The sequence below is a fragment of the Rhinopithecus roxellana genome, chromosome 13 (assembly GCF_007565055.1).
Source record: "Rhinopithecus roxellana isolate Shanxi Qingling chromosome 13, ASM756505v1, whole genome shotgun sequence".
In the NCBI taxonomy this organism is placed as follows: Eukaryota; Metazoa; Chordata; class Mammalia; order Primates; family Cercopithecidae; genus Rhinopithecus; species Rhinopithecus roxellana.
This window is the reverse complement of record NC_044561.1, coordinates 76,157,178-76,175,185: the sequence shown is the minus strand read 5'-3', so window position 1 is coordinate 76,175,185 and position 18,008 is coordinate 76,157,178.

Genomic DNA, 18,008 nt, shown 5'->3' with positions numbered 1-18,008 from the left:
GTCAGATTCAGGCCACATTGGGGGTTGAGCTGACAGACTTGGAGGTGGATGGGGTGTTGGGGGTGAGGGGAGGAAAAACCAAACATGACCCCTAGATGTTTGGCTTCTGCCAGCAAGTGGATCTCAGCAACATCCCCAGAGTGGGGAACACCAGGGGAAGCTGGCTGGGCAGGGCTGAGGGGTCCTTGTGAAAATGAGAGGGTGGCATGCATAGAAGGGGGGCTGCCCTTCTCCCCAACCCTGCATTTTCCAGAAGCAAGGCTCTTTCTGGGAACCTGACTCCCTCTGAGAACAAGCCTGGCTGAGCAGATTTGGGAGCAGTGGGTTGGGGCAGGAGCTGGGGCCACTGGGTGGTGGTGAGCGGGGAGGGGTGGTGCACATGCTGCAAAGTCCAGTCCTGTGGCCTGTGAAGGGAGCAACAATGGTGGTACCCGGGGAATCTCTGTTCCTGGAAGGGATGGTCAGGCAGAGGCTAGCTCACCCCACACCCCAGCTGTGATGTCCTGACTCCAAAACAGGGCGGAAAAAAAAAGCTCAGGGCGGAAAAAAAAAAAAAAAGATAGCCGCATTTCACCATTGCATTTCAAAGCTTTCAGACAATGGTTGCCACCCAAAGATGGAAGCTCCCAAGGCAGGTCACCCTGCTGCGCAAAAAGGGCTTTGGCTGGGACATCAGTGGACTCCCTGTGAATGGTCACATCGGAGAACAGAGTTATCCTAACATCAGCAACTGATTTAAGAAGTAGGCGATTATTTTAAAATAGCATTTTAAAATATTTTCATCATTTAACTGTGTGCAGTATTCACATGCCCAGAAAAGCAATCCCCATTACAACACAAGGATGCATGGGCAAGGATTGGGTGGTGGGGGAAAGGGGAATGCTTAGGACTTGCAGAAATATGGAGTTCAGTGGAGAGCTGTAGAATGGAAAGGAGCTGAAGAGATGGCATATCAGGAAGGAGGACTGCCACGGAGAAAGGGATGGTGGTGGGAATGACCGTGTCTGGCCATCAGCTGGCAAGATGGCCCTCTGAGCTCAGTAGGAGATACCTGTGATGGGCCAGGTAAAGAAGCAGGTCTGACTGGAAAGGCAGGTGTGGATTCACGGAGCACAGGAGTGTGATTTCTCAGGGCTGGCAGGTAGAGAAGGAAAACAGACATTTGTTTCTGGAAGGGGATAAAATCTTTGATTTTACTCAATCTGATCCAACATATATTAATTGTGCACCTACCACGTATAGGCACAGTTGTACACAAGAAGATACAATGGTGAACCAGACAGACATGGCCCTGTCCATAGAGCACACACTCTGAGGGTGACAGCTTAGAGAGCATCACGTGATGTTGTGGTGGTGTGGCCTGATGGGGTGAGGGACCTGCCAAGGTCACACATGGCTGGATTAGAGTCCCAGGCCTTGACTGCCAGCCCAGTGCCTTTCAGCCTGTCCTTGAGCAGGGACTCCTGGGAACACACTGTGGGTGTACCTGGTAGCCCCAGTGCCCTCGTGAGCAGCTTCAGCAGAGGGTAGTGAACTCTCTACCCTGTGGATTCTTCTGGAAAGAAAAGATATGTTTTCTTGCTGCTGGTGGAACTTTAGCCACAAGGAACCTACTTTTCTCCCATATTTCTGCATACTGAAAGGGGTCTCTCAATTTGGGGCTGAATCTCAGACAGACCGAGGGGAGGGTGCCCCCCAGGCAGACTGCTCCTCGGGCATCCTAAGCATGTATCCTGAATTCACAGGAGGCATGGAATAAATTTAGACCAAGGGTGGAGAAGGCAGCTGTCAGAATTTTCAGCCTCCTTTCTTGGCCTGGGCAATTCTGCTCAGCCCAAACTTGCTTAGCCAAACCAAAGCCCTTTGGGGCATGGCTGTACCTCCTTAGAGGACGTCTGAGGTGGTATCTGCTGTTGTCCTGGCACATCTTCAGGAAAGAGGTCTCATCTCCAGTTCAAGTAATTTATCCTGGAATTCCTTGCAACCATAAACACACTAACCCTGAGAGGGGCTTGGATAAACGTGAATTTCTCCATCGTATCACACTCCCACAGATGTCTCAGCAACGAAGCAGCTGGGGCCAGGGAGCATCTAGACTCACTTCTTAATTGGTCTCTCGCTTAATCCTAAGCCTTCAGCACTTTCTCACCTGGGTGTCCTTTCTTCATGCTATGCACATATACAAAGCCACCACAGAGTCATACAATTTAGGACCAGAAGGGATCTCTAAAAAATAACCAATGTGTTTCGGGTGCTACGAACCAGGGACTGTGTTAAATGCTCAACCAGGATGAGCTCATTTGGCTTCCATTGTGAAACTGCTGCCTTAGGGAGCTGCTCAGTCCAGCCTCTCAGAACACGCCACCTCAGCGACACAGACAGGGAGAGAGCCCCCACCACCTTGCAGGGCTCCCCTGATTTGTCCTGAACAGCCCTGGTCTTTTAAGGAGGCTTTTGAGGTTGATGTTGCCCAACATTAAGCAGAAGTGAGCAGGAAGCAGGATGGAAAAGGGGCACTCACTCGAGTGAGCTTGGACCCTCAAGCTGGCCCTGCAGACCCCACTATGTCCTGGGAAGGCCTGGGGGGAGGTTCCGCCTCGCTGTCTTCGGGGTGGTGATAGAGCCACCCATACTGCATCTCCAGCCCTTGTAAGCTCTGCCCGTGCTCTCATCCCTGCAGCCATGGGAGGTGGGGGCCACCTCTCATGCCCACAGCTGGCTCTTTGGGTCACGGTGAGAATTAAATGAGAAAACACATGTGGAGGGCTTAGCATGGGGCCCTGTGACTGGCAATCCATGACAGGTGCAAGCTTCTCCTGAGTCCCACTTTACAGATGGGGAAACTGAAGCCAGAGAGGATAAGTGACCAAGCTGGGTTTATGACTGATCCTCTGGAACCCTGATCCCATGCTCCTTGTGGACTTGAATGCTGGATGCCGCCCAGACCCTGAACACGTGTCCAGGGAATCAGGGCACCAGTAAGGAGGATGAAAATGAGGCTGTGCACATGGAGACAGTGGTGTTTTCCCAGCATGCCCTATTAGGGAGGGGCTGTCAGTGCTCTCATTGTATAGATGGGGAGACCAGACCTTTTTGCCTGAGGCCACACAGGGAGGCAGGATTTGAATTCAGGTCTCTCAAATAGCAGAGGATGAGTGCTTAACACTACCACCCCTACTGGTTCCTTCTCACAGGCAGAAAGGCAGGATCCCCCTAAGGCAGGCTCCCAAAGGCTGCACCGTTTCTGCTGACACCCCCAGGACACACCTGGAGGTGGCCACGGTTTCAAGGTGGTTGGTGGCTGGAGGGTGTCATGGGGAGCGTAAGGACCCCGCAGCTTCACTGCCTGGGCTGGCGTCCTGCACAGCCACTTGCCACCTGTGTGATCCCAGCCTGTGTCTGCTGCTCTGAACCCGGCTCAGAGTTGGATAACTGGAGAAGAGCACATGGCACTGACTGGGTTCCAGTCAGTGTGGCTCTCAGTCCATCCCAACTTCTTGCTACCCACTGCCTCCAGGTCAAGCATGTAAGGCTCTTAGCACCGCTGGGCACACAGCAGGTTCCTCACAAGCCCCACTCCTGCTGTGTGCCACGGCCACCCCCGTTTCCCACCCTCTGCTCTGGGCTGTGTTCTGACCAGGGCCTGGCTCCCCAGGAGAGAGGAGGTATCCAGGGCAGAGGTGCCAAGTCTAGGGGGTGGCCCTCTGTGAGCCCCTGTCCCGCTGGGCTCCTGGGTTGCAAATAGCCCCCTCCCCTGGAAATGCCTCCAGATGTAAACACACCCATGTGCTGAGAAAAATACCAGTCCCCCTGCCCCCAGTGAGCACCAACCAGCACCAGGGATTTTGCTGTCCCGGCAGTGGGGTGTCCCCCGTGTGTTCCCTTCAACATCCACCTGCCTCTCAGGTGGCTTTGCAAGGCCTTGTTTTTCTTGACCAAAGTCCTGAGCAGAAGGGACAAGCTCAGATGGGGTGGGGCTGCTCCCAGCTAACCCATAGCCAGAGTCTCTGAGAGCTAGAAGTTTCCAGCAAGAAATCCAGCCCGAGCCAACTCCGTTAATCATTCTCCGTGGATTTGGGACTCGGCCTGGATAGAGTTTTCAGGCCACAGGACGGCCCAGGCCCAGCATGAGGATGGGCACAAACATTCCAATGGGGGTGCTCTGGTGACCTGCCCAGAGAAGGGGCAGGGGCAGGGGTGGGGAGAGCGAACGCCCACCCTGTGGCTGGACAGAGCCAAGGGAGGCCCTGCTGTGATGCTGGAGGAGCGCTCCCCTGGGCTTGCTCACACCTTCACCATGCTCCTTCCAGAGTCAGAGGGGTGGGAGGGGATAAGATGAGAAACAGACTGGGAAACTGACCCCGGACAGCTGCAGAGATGCCCTCCTGCAGCCCACAGAGCAGGCTTCTGTGTATTCCTAAACACCCATGCGTACTTTGTGGAGTGGACTATGCCGGATTCAGACACGAGAAAGAAAAGAGAAGCATGGCAACAGGTGCATGAGATCAACAAGGAGAGGCTCAGGCCTACTGGGCACACATTGCATGCCAGGCACCATGCCCAGCGCCCAGGAGCCACCTGTCTAATGCTCCCGCCATGCGAGCAGTAAAGATTGTCACTGTATCCACTTCTCGGGGGGAGCACTGAGGCTCCATCGGGTTAGACCTTTGTCCAGGCCCCATGGTAAGAAATGGCAGAGCAGGCTGGACCTACCTCCGAGCCAGGTGTGGAGCAGGCCCGGGTGGAGAGGGGCGAGGTCCACATGTCCCCTCAGAGACGCCAGTCCAACAGCCGGTTCCCCGTGACGTGGTGTAGGGGTGGCTGTAAACTCTTAGATCCTGGGATCACAGACCCCAAGGCCAGGACCCAGACCTACTGCCACCAGCTGGAGTGGAGGGGACGTCACTGGCAGGGACCTGGGGCAGTGGGTGCAGTGTGGCCCCACGAGGGCCCAGTGGGGACCAAGCCGGGCGGGCAGCTGCACCCACTGACCCCTCTGCCTTTCCCTCTGTTTTGTTCTGTCCTCTCTCACAGGGACACCCACAGCCTGTGTTGCTCTAGGTCCACGTCTGCCCAACACACCTGCCTCCAACTGAGCAGCTCTTTTGTGGGGCCGGGGCGGTTCTCCTAGGAGAGCAGCCTACACTACAGGCCCATGAGCAAAGGTTGCCCGGAACAGGGCACCTGAAAGATGCCTGGGGCCCTGAGGGCACGAGTGTGTGAAGAAACGGGAAGGGAGCTCCATGAGAGGGAATAGCATTATGGAGGGGCTCAGAGTCAAGGACCAGGCCGGGTGCGCCTGGAACTGGCTGCATGGGTGCGTTCGGTGTGCTGAGTTCTGGCTGGGGAGCAGGAGGAGGAGGAGGAGGAGGAGAAGGAGGAGGAGCAGAGGGCTGGGTCTGGCTAACTGAAGGCTGAGTTCAGGAGTTCAGTGTTCTGATCCTGGGGGCGATAGGGAGCCACTGAAGGTTATGGGCAGGGAGTAACAGGACTGGAGTTGTAGCTCCCAGGATCCCCTGAATGCTGAGAGAATGGACGGAGGGGCCAGAGGGACATGGGAGGCCAGTGGAGAGATTCCTTCCACAGCCAAGAGAGATGTGGTGGCTTGGCTGGAGGTGGTTTTGGAAGTGGGGAGAATGGGTGAGTGGAGGATTCTAAAAGTGGGTTTTGATGGGACCCTCCCCAAGGAGGCTTCACCAGAAGCAGAGAAGATCTTCCTGAGTCCCAAGGGAAGACGTGGGGACCCTACCCTGTTGCTGGGCCACCGGGTGGGGGCCTGTTGCGTTTCTCATTGCTCTGAGGGCTCCTGCCCCCTCTTTGGGGAGACAGGCTCTTCCCGTTTCACCAGGGAGCAGCTGGAAGCCCTCAGAGCAATGAGAAGGGCAAGGAGGACACGGGAGCTGTACTGGGACTTGCCACCCCCTACCAGGGGAGGACAAGCTGGCGGGGAAGGAGTGGGCCAGCCGGGAGGCCCCTCTGGATGTGCGGGCTGGGATTGAGGTTCGGGGTTTGGGTGGGGGCAGAAAGGCAGCTCTGTCTGGATGTTGACAGTCAGCAGAGGAGGTGGAGGGAGCTTGTCACTTCCAGACCCATCCTGCAGCCCCTCATCTCAGGCAGAAAGTCTCTGGATATGACACCTCCAGCCCTGGCCTTAGATATCCCCTGTCCGAAACTGGAATCAGCCAGAAAATCAATGCTTAATCTGGTGACTTCAAGAGGAACATCGGCCACCACCTCGGAACCTGGACCCAGACCTGCGTTTTCGTAAATACCCCGGCTTGGAGTGAAGTCCTTGTTCAAAGTCCCCCACTGGTTAGTGGGATTCAAACCCCAGCTGAGGTCCAGAGATCGTGCACTTGGTTCTGCGTGGGGGTGCGTGGCAGCCAAGGAAGTGGGCTCAGAGGCCATGGGGCTTACCAGGCACCTTGACCTTTCTGGGCCCAACTGCGGCCCCCAGGGAATCTGAGATGCATCCTGGCTGCCACGGCCCCGGTCCAGGAATCACAGTGGGCTGGGGTGATGGGACCAGCCTGGCTGGGCACAGGGGCCAGAGAAAGGAAGGGAAGAGATGGCATCCAGGGGCCTCCAGCTAAGGGCACAAAGGGAAGAGGACACCGGGCCTTGGGGAACTCATGGTGCTGTGGGAGAACAAGCAGAATGAGGGTCCCCCATGACAAAAGCAGAAACCCAGGCTCGGAGGGTCGCTCGCAGGCAGGTGGCAGAGCAGGGGTGCGGAGCAGGGGGAGCCTGCTGCAGCCGCCACCTCTTCGGGTGGGAGTGTGCTTCACTCGGGGGCTTGCTCTCTGTGTGAGGCTGACTTTTTCTTGTCCAACAAACACTTACTTGCTGTGTGTCAGGCCTGTCCAAGCGCGACAGGTGTCCACTCCCTAAAACTCCCACAATAACCCTGAGGTCAGTGCTGATGGGAAACCAGGCACAGGGTGGGTGGGTACTTGCCCGGAGCCAGGCAGCCTGGGAGAGGGCTCAGCTACCCAGACAATTCCAGGGCAGAGCGCATGCCCCAGAACAAGGAGGACCAGGAGGCCTCGATTTACCCTTCAGCCTGGGTCCCACAAAGGGCCAAGGTCAGGAACTGCCCCTTCTCTGTCCTTAATCTCACGCTAGGACCTGGGCCAAGTAAGAGGTGAGTCCTCAAGGCTACCAGCCACAGCCTGTGTCAGAGCCTCCTGGGGAGGGGCTGCTGAACCCCTGGTCACACCCGACTTCCCCGCACAGTGCCTGGGGCCGGGGCCTTGGAGCTGTGATTTGCATCCAGTCCCTTGGCAGATGTCAGCTACCACTCACACTGGGGTCTGAGTACAGGCCTGGCCCCCGAAATGGTGCTGCTCATTTGAGAAGACACAAGCGTCTCAAGCAGAACACAAGGGGCCCATAAGATGTGGGATAGAGTTTACGGGACACAGAGAGAAACCCCACCTCAGATAAGGCCCGGGAGGGAGGGCTACAGGGTGGAGGAGGAGGTCAAAGGGCCAAGTTAAGAGGCAGGACGTCCAGGTGGAAGGCACTGCCCAAACAGAGGCCCGGAAGCTGGAGAGGGGTGTTCCTAGCTGCAGTAATTAGATCCCGGGAGCAAATAAGGAAGAAGATATAAGAGAAGGAAGATGGGTGGGTCGGGCCAGACCCTGAAAGGCCCCGAGGGACAGGTTAATCAGCTAGGTTTCCAGACCCACTGGGCATCAGGGTCACCTGCGGGAGTTCATTCCTTCACTCATTCAAGAGGTGCATACTGAGTGCTAGTGTGGGCCAGACGTAGTTCTCAGCCCTGGGGAGCCCAGGGGGAGCTGATGGATGAGACCTCTGCCCTGGTGGAGACAGAAGTGGCATCAGAGGACAGAGACTGTAATCAAAGAAACAGCATATAAAATAATGGCAGATCCCTCCGGATGCTCAGAGGCAAATAGACCAGGACACAGTAGAGAGTGCCTGAGCTGGGAGAGGGGCCATTTGAACCAAGTCCCCGAGATGAGCCAGAGGAGAGATCTCAGAAGTGGGTGGGAAGCCCCCAGAACAGATGGACGCTGGCAGCCCCTGCAGGGACTGGACACAAAGCCGCTGAAGGACGCATCAGGCCATCACCTCTGGGCAGATGGTCATGCGCAGGGCATCACCTGTGCTCTGCAGATGAACGGCCTGACTTGAGATTTGAGGGTCTGCAGAGATGGGGTGGGTGTAGGGGGTCTCAGAATCAGAAACTCTGACCCTGGGTGAGACCTCGGGGACCAGCCCCTGGCCCAGGGGTCCTGAACCAAATTGAGGCAGAGGGCTGCATCCATGCCCCCGCGCCCTCCTGCCCTGTGAATTCAAGTATGGGCTTTGTTTGCAAAAGCAGATCAGGGGCGCCACCTGGTGGCTAGAGCTGAGGCCGTGGCCGCTTCAGCCCAGGCCCGGGTCCAGGGTGGCCAGGGCTCAGGAGGCCGGTCCCTTTAGGTCACTTCTGATTTTGTAGATGTTTGTGGTTACACAATTAATATGTGTACCTTGCAGATACAGTAGAAAACCCAGATAAAGCTGAAAGAAAGCAACCACCTGGAATTTCGCACCCAGAACAAACCCTTCTTCACATGTGCACGGATTTCTTTCTAGGCTTTTCTTTATCCATCCAGGCATTTTCATACAAAAAGTGAATCATACACCACAGAGAGTCTGTAACCTGCCAAGCTGTTTCCCACTCACCGCTAGATCGTGGCTGTCTTCGTGCCAATGAATCTGCTTTTACAACATCATTCCTGCAGCTGTGCACGCCCTTTGGGTGTGGCCAGAAAGTGACTGAGGCCGACTGAGCCCCTGTAGGTTGGATTTCTTTGGAGCAAAGTGAGTTTTCTGGAGTTTTTTCACTTTGTTTTTGACTCCCTTGGGGAAGATAGGAACTTCAAAGCCCTCATTTCTCTGGTGCAAAACGGGTTTTGACAAATCCACATTTAGGGGTAAACTTCATGGTGCCAGGGTCCAACCTCTGCTGCCTCCCTGTGTCTGAAGCTGGGAGCATAGGGGCACTTGCCACTCACGCTGTGAACTGCCCTGGGCCCCTCTGGTAGCCTGAGGGTTTACACTGCCTGAAGTGGACGCACAGGCAGATCATATGCCTCACAGGGCTGTTTTGTGTTTAACAGGTGGTCTTTGTAAAGCACTCCATGCAGCGCTCAGCCTGTGGTCAGCCCTTGGTAACTGTCAGCTTTGTTACCATTCAAGGGACTACGGGGTGTGGGACAAGAGCACTGCGGCTCCCCCAGGCCTGTGTTCTTGTCACTGGCTGTGGGATGGGGGCCTGTTCTCGTCACCTGCTGAAGGGCTGGAATGCCTCCTTGGGGTCCTGGTGGGGCCTGACTTAGTGGGTACCGAGTTAGATCACCCTTTGCTATTCATGAGGCTGTGGCTGTGCTAGGAACTGCAGGCGCTGTGACAACACAGCCACGTCCCCTGACATCCACTGATGTCCCCTGCTCTGGGGCTCTCCGCCGATGATCTCATTTAACTTCCTGTTTTGCAGATGGGAAAACTGAGGCTCAGGGATTCAGTGGCACCTGTAACACCTCACACCTGGTCAGTGGCGGAGCCTCTGGGGCCCGGGCCTGGCTGCCACTCGGGGAGGTCTTGTTGGGGCCTCTTTCCTTTGTCAGTGACTCCAGGACATCTGGACAGAGTGGGAGGAGGTGACATTCAGCAGAGTGTGGCCATGGTGCTGTGTGTGTGAGATGGGAGCCTGTCTGGAGGCCTGGGCCCTACCTGGGCACTGAGCTGTGTATGTGTATGTGTGCACCCCGGTAGGGGGGCGCTGAGGTTCAAGGTAGGGGGTCACTTGGGCATGTCACAGCACAGAGGGTAAACCTGCTGTCCACCAGGCTTGGGGCAGATATGGCTTCTGAATCCATCCTACCTGAGCACATAGATTCAAACCAGGAGCTAGACTAGGAGTCAGAGAAGGAGGGGCCAGATGGAGAGGAGGGGGCGGCTCAGGGTGCAGCGTGGTGAAGGTACGTTACCCACAGCACTGATGCGGCCACTTCAACGAGCCAGGCCTCTGCTAGTTTCATCCTGAACACAGATGATCACCCCATTTGGCACATGTGGAAACGGAGGCACAGGAGGACTAGGTACTTGCCCAAGGTCACACAACTAGAAACTGGTTGGGCAAAACCTTGGGTCTGGGGTGGACCAAGTTTGTATCTTTGGCCCCACACTGTTGTGTAGACCTGGAAGGCATCCACCCGCATGGCGAGCCAGAGGGGCCTGTGGGCCGACTGTAAGTTCAAATGGGCTCTCTCTTCAGGTCCTGCAAACGAGGCGCCGCCCCACCTCCCTACCTCCCAGACAGGAGGGGTGATGATGTGGGTTTTCTTCCACACTTGGAGGTTGTCTGTACTCATTTTGTGCCCTGGATTTAATCCTAGAGGGCCATTCACTGGCTGTGTGACCTTGGGCAAGTAGCTTAACCTCTCTGTGCCTCAGTTTTTCTCCATGTGAAACGGGGTAAAGATTCCTTCCTTCGTGGAGTCGGTGGAGGGATGAAGTGAGTCAGTGCCTGTGGGAGTCCAGAGAGCATCAGCTCCTGCAGGGGTCGGGACTTCGATGCCACAGGAGGGCTCGCAGGCAGCGTCCTTGGGAGTCATGCAGGAGCTGGACTGGGCACTTGAGCGGGATACCCAGGTTGCAGGGGTGTTCCCCACGATAGAAGAAAATCAGCCTCTGAAGGGTGCTCGGTTTGTGCTCCTTCTCCCAAATTTGGGGTACTGGCATCAGCTGGAAAGGAGGTCCCCCCCGGGGAGGGCAGAGCAGGAACTTCACCTGGGGTCTGTGGACGGTCTGCAAACCTTGTGCACCACCCCAAAACCGTCGGGGAAACGCGTGTGTCTGGCTGCTTTGTGGGGAAGGAACAGGAGGGGTCACATCAGATCCCCTACCCCGCCTGACTCCACCTCAGGCCTTGGAAGTTTCCGAGCCCAGCCTGGTGAGTGGCGGCCGGCGGCGTGCGGCCAGCAGGGGGCGCTCGGGCCAAGGCTGTGAAAGCGCCGAGCGCCTGCGAGGCCGGCTCCGCGCTCCTCCCCTCCAGGCCGCCCCTGCGCCAAGACCTGCGGAGGGCGGGGGCTGGCTCGGCCTTAAGCCTCCGGGAGCCCGAATGGGGCCGCTGGGGCCACAGCTGGGGCAGCAGCCCACCAGCGCCCAGCTGGAAGCCGCCCCAGACATCTCAGCCCGGGGCGGGTGTCACAGAGTGAGTTTTGACAATTTCCCGGCCTAACCCCACCTGTACAGACGGCTGTCAATCAATCCCTGGGAGGGCCTAGTCTTCAGCCCTCAGGTCTGGGAACCACTGGGCAAGGACTCCCTTCATCCTTAGCATGAGCTCGCACCAGGCAGGGTCGTCCCTATTTCTGCCCATTTTACAGAGTAGGAAACTGAGGCTCGGAGGTAGCAGGACTTGGCTGAGATTACAGTCAGGTTACACACACGAGGGGCTGTGATGCCAAGCCCCATTATTTTTTCTTTCCATTTATTCTTTATATTCGTGATATTAACAGCAGCAGCAGCAGCAGCAGCGCCTGTGACGGACCTTCTCAGTCTGGGCCCTGCTGGCACTCTCAGCTGGATGTCTGTGTGAGGGGCAAGGGGTGTGCTGCTCGTTGAAGGGCATGGGGTACCCTGAACATTGAAGCCGCTTAGCAGTGCGGGCTGCGTGAGCCTCCTGGGGACGATGCCCGTGTACTAATCCCAGAACCTGGAACATGTTACCTTACATGGAGAAACAGACTTTGCAGGAGTGATTAAGTTAAAGATCGTGAGGTGGGGGTTCATCCTGCATTATCAGGGTGGCTTTGATGTCATCACAGGGGTCCATCTAAGAGGAAGGAGGAGGTGAGAGGGAAAGGCGGAGGTTCAGAGCCGGTAAGCTGTATGCTGGGGCAGAGAGGAGTCACAAAAATAGGGCGGATCCAAGATTCACCTCCAGGATCTCCCAGCCACGCAGTTCACCCCCTACGCCCCCGACCTGCAGGCAGAGCTGGGAGGGCCAGGCCTGTCCCGAGCTCTGTAGCCAGGGGCGCCACACCCCCTCACCCCGTCCCCACCCCCGGCCCCCCAACTGACACTCCCGCCTTCAGGGCTTTGCTGGCATTGGCCCTGCGGGACTGCTTCTCCAGCAGCTGGTGGCACTCAGCTGATTGTGGCAAAGGTCACTGTGCCCCGGGGTGGGCATGGGGGGGCAGGTGAACGAGACATAGTGGGGGAGCTGACCAGCCAGGGGCTGGGCAGTGACAGCCAGGCCGCAGTGATATGTCCTAGGCAGCTTTTTCAGTAACTGTTTAAGAGCACTGGCTTGCAAGCCTGCCTGATGGCTAGGTTTGAATCCTATCTCTGTCCTGGGGCAGTAGTTTAACCTCCCTGAGTGGGCTGCCTAGGAATCATGCAGGGGTGGCTGCATCGTGCTGCATATCCACAGCTGTCCAAGGAACCCCTGTTTCACAGGAGCTCTTGCAGAAGGAGGGATTTCATGGAATGCAAAATCCTGGTCCTGCTGGCCCCTCCCCAGCTGAGGCGGTGTGGCTGCCTGTGGGTGGGTGCCAGTCTGCTTTCATCCATGGGAGCTAGTACCCTGGCGGATGGGAGTGTTAACTCCTCCGTGATGGCTTGACCACCAGGACTGGGAAAATCTGGTTTTCAATCTGAAATTTTGAACATGGGTCTCACTTGTCAGCCATGTGGCTTTGGGCAAGCCTCCCTTGGTCCCAGTCTCATCATGTACTTAAGAGTAGGATTAAAGAATGCTTAGAAAATGCCCTCATCACAGAAGGTCCCCACCATTCTAAGCACCCCTAAATTCAGGGGTGAGCCTGGATTGGCTACAGCTAATGACTCTCATCCCCATGCCCAATTGGAGGTGGTAAATACTGGGGCGGTTTAGAAATTGCTTTTGTCCCCTGTGGGAATGTGAGGTCTGGAACCATTGCAGCCACTTTGTCGCCAGCAGGGAGGAACTCTCAGTGGCTGGAAAGTCTCGGTGTGGAGCCTGAAAAAGCTGAGTCTGTGGGAAGCCATGCAGAGAGATGGTGGGACGGTGGGTCCTGAACCACATTGTTTGGGCTTCTGGATGAGGCCTTACCTGAACTCTGATAGTTTGCAAGAGTCGATAAACACACTAAAAAAAATACTCTTCTTGGTTTTGATTCAGAAGTACCACTAGATCTGCAATATCCCACCTACAATATTTAACAGATGCCTAAACATACAGTCATCCCCTGGTATCCCCAGGGGATTGGCTCCAGGACTCCCTGTGGATACAAAATCCATGAATGCTCAAGTCCCTGATATGAGATGATACAGTATTTGCATATAACCTATGCGCATCCTCCTGTGTACTTTAAATCATCTCTAGATTACTTATAATACCTAAAATAATGTACGTGCTATGTAAATGGTTGTTATACTGTATCATTTAGGGAATAATGACCAAAAAAGTCTACATGTGTTTAGTACACATGCAGTCATCTTGTTTTCAGATATTTTCAATCCACAGAACCCTCACATATGTAACTGACTGTATTTTTAAACATCTTATTGGTTTCATTTTTCCCACTTGAAAGTTTATTCCCACATTCACTCAGCCTTCCATTCCAGGGCACAGCCAGTGGCTTCGTAGGTTTTCTGTGCAGTGTCAGGCTTCAGATTCTCACAACTCCTCAGGCAGGGTTGTTGGTTTTTTTTGTTTTGTTTTGTTTGTTTGTTTTTCTGTGTGGTCTTTCCTGGCATGTCTCCTTTTTTTCAGAGAGACCATCCACCAGTCTCTTCCTGAGAAAGGGGGCATGGAAGGTAAGCGTATTAGTCCATTCTCACGCTCCCAGTAAAGACATACCTGAGACTCAGTAATCATAAAGGAGAGAGGTTTAATGGACTCACAGTTCAGCATGGCTGGGGAGACCTCAGGAAACTTAAAATCACGGTGGAGGGGGAAGCAAACATGTCCACCTTCACATGGCGGCAGCAAGGAGAAGTGCCAAGCAGAAGGGGGAAAAGCCCCCTATAAAACTATCAGATCTTGTGAGAACTCACTTAATATCATGAGAACAGCAGCATGGGGGTAACCACTCCCATGATTCAATTACCTCCCACCAGGTCCCTCCCACGACACATAGGGATTATGGGAACTACAATTCAAAATGAGAATTGGGTGGGGACACAGCCAAACCAGATCAGAAAGTTTTCGAGCGATTCTATTGGATAATATCCTTGTCAATCCGTTCTCCCAGTGAGCACTTTGCAGGGGGATAGCAAAGGCAGGGTGGAGGCATCTCCCTGAGGATTCCGAAGGCATTTTCCTCCACCCACCATGTTGCCACTGAGCCATCTTATGCCATTTAAGTTCCAATAGTTTTTCCTGGTGTGTAACCATTTTTATTTTGTCTCCAAAGGCTTTTAGAATCTTCTCTTTATTTCTAGTTTTCTAAAATTTCATCATAACGGATGCCTTGTTTGGGGCTTTTGTATTCATTGTGCCAACTATTAGGAGGGCCTTTCCATCTAGAAATTCATGGTCTTTCATTTTGGGACTTTTGTATTTTTAAGATAATCTATACCTCCCACTTTCCTCATACTTTCTACTTATGAGATGTAGGACTTACTTCATTTATCCAGTAATTTCTTTTTTCCCCTATTATTTTCCATCTTACAAACAAATCTTTACATCTGGGAAGCTTTTTTTCAACTTTTTTTTTCCAACCACCATACTATTCCTTTTTAACATTTTTTCAGCTTTCATGCTTCCAATGTCAAGGAGCATGTCCTGGTTCTCCTAAATGTCCTTTATTCAACAAATCACTCTTGCTTTCTGGTTGTGATAACCTCGCCTCTCTTGGAGGGTGTTAGTGACTGAGCTTTGATGTTTTCTTCTGTTCACTGCATTTTCTCTTCTTCCTTCTAATTTCTCTTGTATGTTTGCTTGCTTTTGTCTGACCTTCATATTAAAAGCTTTCTTCAAACGTCTTGCGAAAACACCTTTTTACATAAAGAAGTTCATTTGAGTAGGGTTTTCTGTAACTAACAGGCTACTAGTGACCCCTCAGTCCACCCCACCTTGCACACTCCCAAAGTGAAAGCCACCACGACCATTAATTGCATCTTGCCCCCACATTTTGTGAGGGAGGCAGAGAAGAAATTCTTGGTGTTGCACAAAGTAGGGACAGAGGTACAGGGAGGGTCAAATGATGGGCCCCTGGCACAAGGAGGGCCGGGCAGCACCTAGGCCAGAACCCATCCTCTGGGCTGCACCTGTCCCTGGCATCTGCCATCTCTGTGTGAGGCCACTGTCCATCCCATGCATCCAGCCTGTAGCCAAGGAAGATGGTGGGAGCCTGACACCCACTCCCTGTAGGAACCTTGGAAGAGCCTTTAATCTGTGAAGTTCCTCAACATCACAATTGTCCTTCAAATGAAGGGATGTTTTGTCTTTCTTTCTCTAAAGAAAGACTTTCTGTGTTTGAAGAATTCTGAAAAGTAACACCCATATATACCCCATTCCCTGAAGTAGACACTTGGTTTTTGTGGGTGCAGCACTGCTTCCCTTTTCTGACCCCAGAACCACTCTTTCTTGGGGAACACATCCCACATGGAGGACCTCACCCTCCCCTACCATGAGAGAGCACATTGGACCCCACAGTGGTCAATCAGGGAACTGCATTCTCCCTGATTGGTTCAAGGATCAGCATATGACCCATGCACAGCCAATCTGAATCCTCCCTGCAACATACTCCCAGCAGCATTTGGTTTGAGGACAGCTTTTTCTCCCAGGGTTTCCACATTGGCAGACCGTGAGCCTTCGGTGGCTGGGGCCCTGTGGAGAGGGCCTCATCAGAGGGATGGAGAGAAAGAAGCCTGAAAGGAAGGCTTAAGCCTCTGGATCCAAGCATTCCTGAACATGAGTGTCCCTTGATTCCCCAGTTGCATGAGCAAATATATTCACCATTGTGTCTGAGCCTGGGGAGCTAGGCTTCTGCCATTCAAAGCCAAAATGCCCTTGAGTCCCTCTGTAGACTCTTCTTCTTGCTCTAAGCATCCGCTTTTGGTTGCCTGGTAAAATCCCACAAGTGAGGAGTCCTGTCTGAGGTCACCCAGAGAGGAGGAGAGCAGCTGGAATGAGGACATAGAATTGCATCTGTGAGCAGGTTGGTGGTTTCAGAAAATCATTTCTAACTCCTGGAGCAAATTCCTCCTCCCCGCATCGAGCTCTTGGGGCTGCAAGCTCCATTTGCACACACCATCGCAGAAGGGAGGGGCAGATGGGCGGGCTAGCCAAAGCACGGGCTGAGAGGCGGATGGACTTAATCATTCTCTGCTTTTAACGGTATCTAGTTAATTTCCTTCCCAAGGAGACCAACACTGACCTTCACCTTCGGCCCCCATTAACTGCTAGCAATGCTTTGTCAGCGTATTTATGACAAATTAATTACACAGGGAAAATCTTGCTGGGAAAATGAGTATTCTGGTTTAGACTGGGGGTAGAAGCTGCATTTTGATTCCTCATTGACAGGGGGCCTGGTTATCCACAGAGTTTGGCCAAACTTTGAGGCAAGCAACTGATTTGCAGCTCCATGCAGAAGGAAGACACGCCCAGAGAGAGAGCCAAACGTCATTCTCATCCCCTCCTGCCTAGTGACTCATGTTTGCAAACTGGATACTCCATGAGAAAATACTTTGAGGATCCCAGATCAGCATGGTGGTTGAGATAACTTTGCCTACAGTATGGCTGAGCAGCTCCAGTCCATGGCACAAGAGCCGCTATCCCCCATAGTCAATCCAATGGCTGTACCGACCCAGTCCTCCCTGTGGGCTGACTTGTGCAGCAGTGTCTGGTCCAAACTCCCAAGCAGCCATGGTCTGGTCCCTACCTGCCTCCCCAGCCAGCCTCCCTCCACTCTTCTTTGTGCTGGGCTCTCCGGCAATACCCAAACCACGGTGGTTCTCTGAATAACTCAGCTGGTTCTGATCTGCATGACTTTACCCCAGCTGTGCCCCTGTCTAGAGCACCATTTCCACCCTACACAGCCTCCTCCCGCTGCCTGGTCTTGAAAAATGGGCTCTCGAGAGTTTATTCCTCCTCCAGGAAGCCTCCTGAACCCCTCTAGGCTGTGTCTGGGCCCCTGTCCCACACTCCCATGATTCCCTGTGATTGTTCCTGCTCTGAACTCCCTGCCTGTGTGTGTCCCCCCTCCTGGCTCACTGTGAGCCAATATCAATGACAGGGCTTTATCTCCCACTCTCAGTAGCCCAAGGGCCCAGCACAGGGGTTAGCCTGCAGGATGTGGTCAGTGAAGGGCCTTGTCCAGCACACACTGGACCCTGGAGATATAAGAGTCAAAAGCCAGGGCCCCTGAGCCCAGTAAATTCCTCATTCGAAGGTGAGGAATGCAGTGGACTTCTGAGGTTCTAGCCTGTCCAGCATCCTTTTCCTGGTAACTTTAGAAAACAGCTGATCCGTCACCCTTAGGCCATGTGACTGGGGGTGGTTCCAGAGATAAGCTATGTGATACCAGTTGGCCAATCACTGCCTTCCATACCTCTGGCCAATGAGTGGTGGGGAATGGGCATACAATTAAAGCCATCTGTTGTGGCTTTTGCTGTCAGGAGAGTCATCCCTCTCCACTGGGTAGCTAAGCTAGTGGTGTGGGGGCCTGGAGCTGCCAAGGGCTGTCTTTGAAAACAGAGGAAAGCAGCAGGGAGGTGGAGCGAGGCTGAGTTCTAAGACATCACCTGAGCTCCTGGATCTAGACATTCCTGAAGCAGGCTCTATGCCTGGACTTGTCCGTTAGAAGAGTCAGTGTATCCCCTTTTGTGCTGAAGCAGGCCTCAGCGTTCTGTCATCTACAACCAAATGAGTCTTGATGGACACAGAGCTAGACTAATGACAAGGAAATGTTGGGACAGTGAAGTGTGGGTTTGATGTAGGGAGCAGAGGAGGCTTCAGGAGCAGACAGGAGGCATCCAGCTAGGCTGGGAGCTCTGAAATC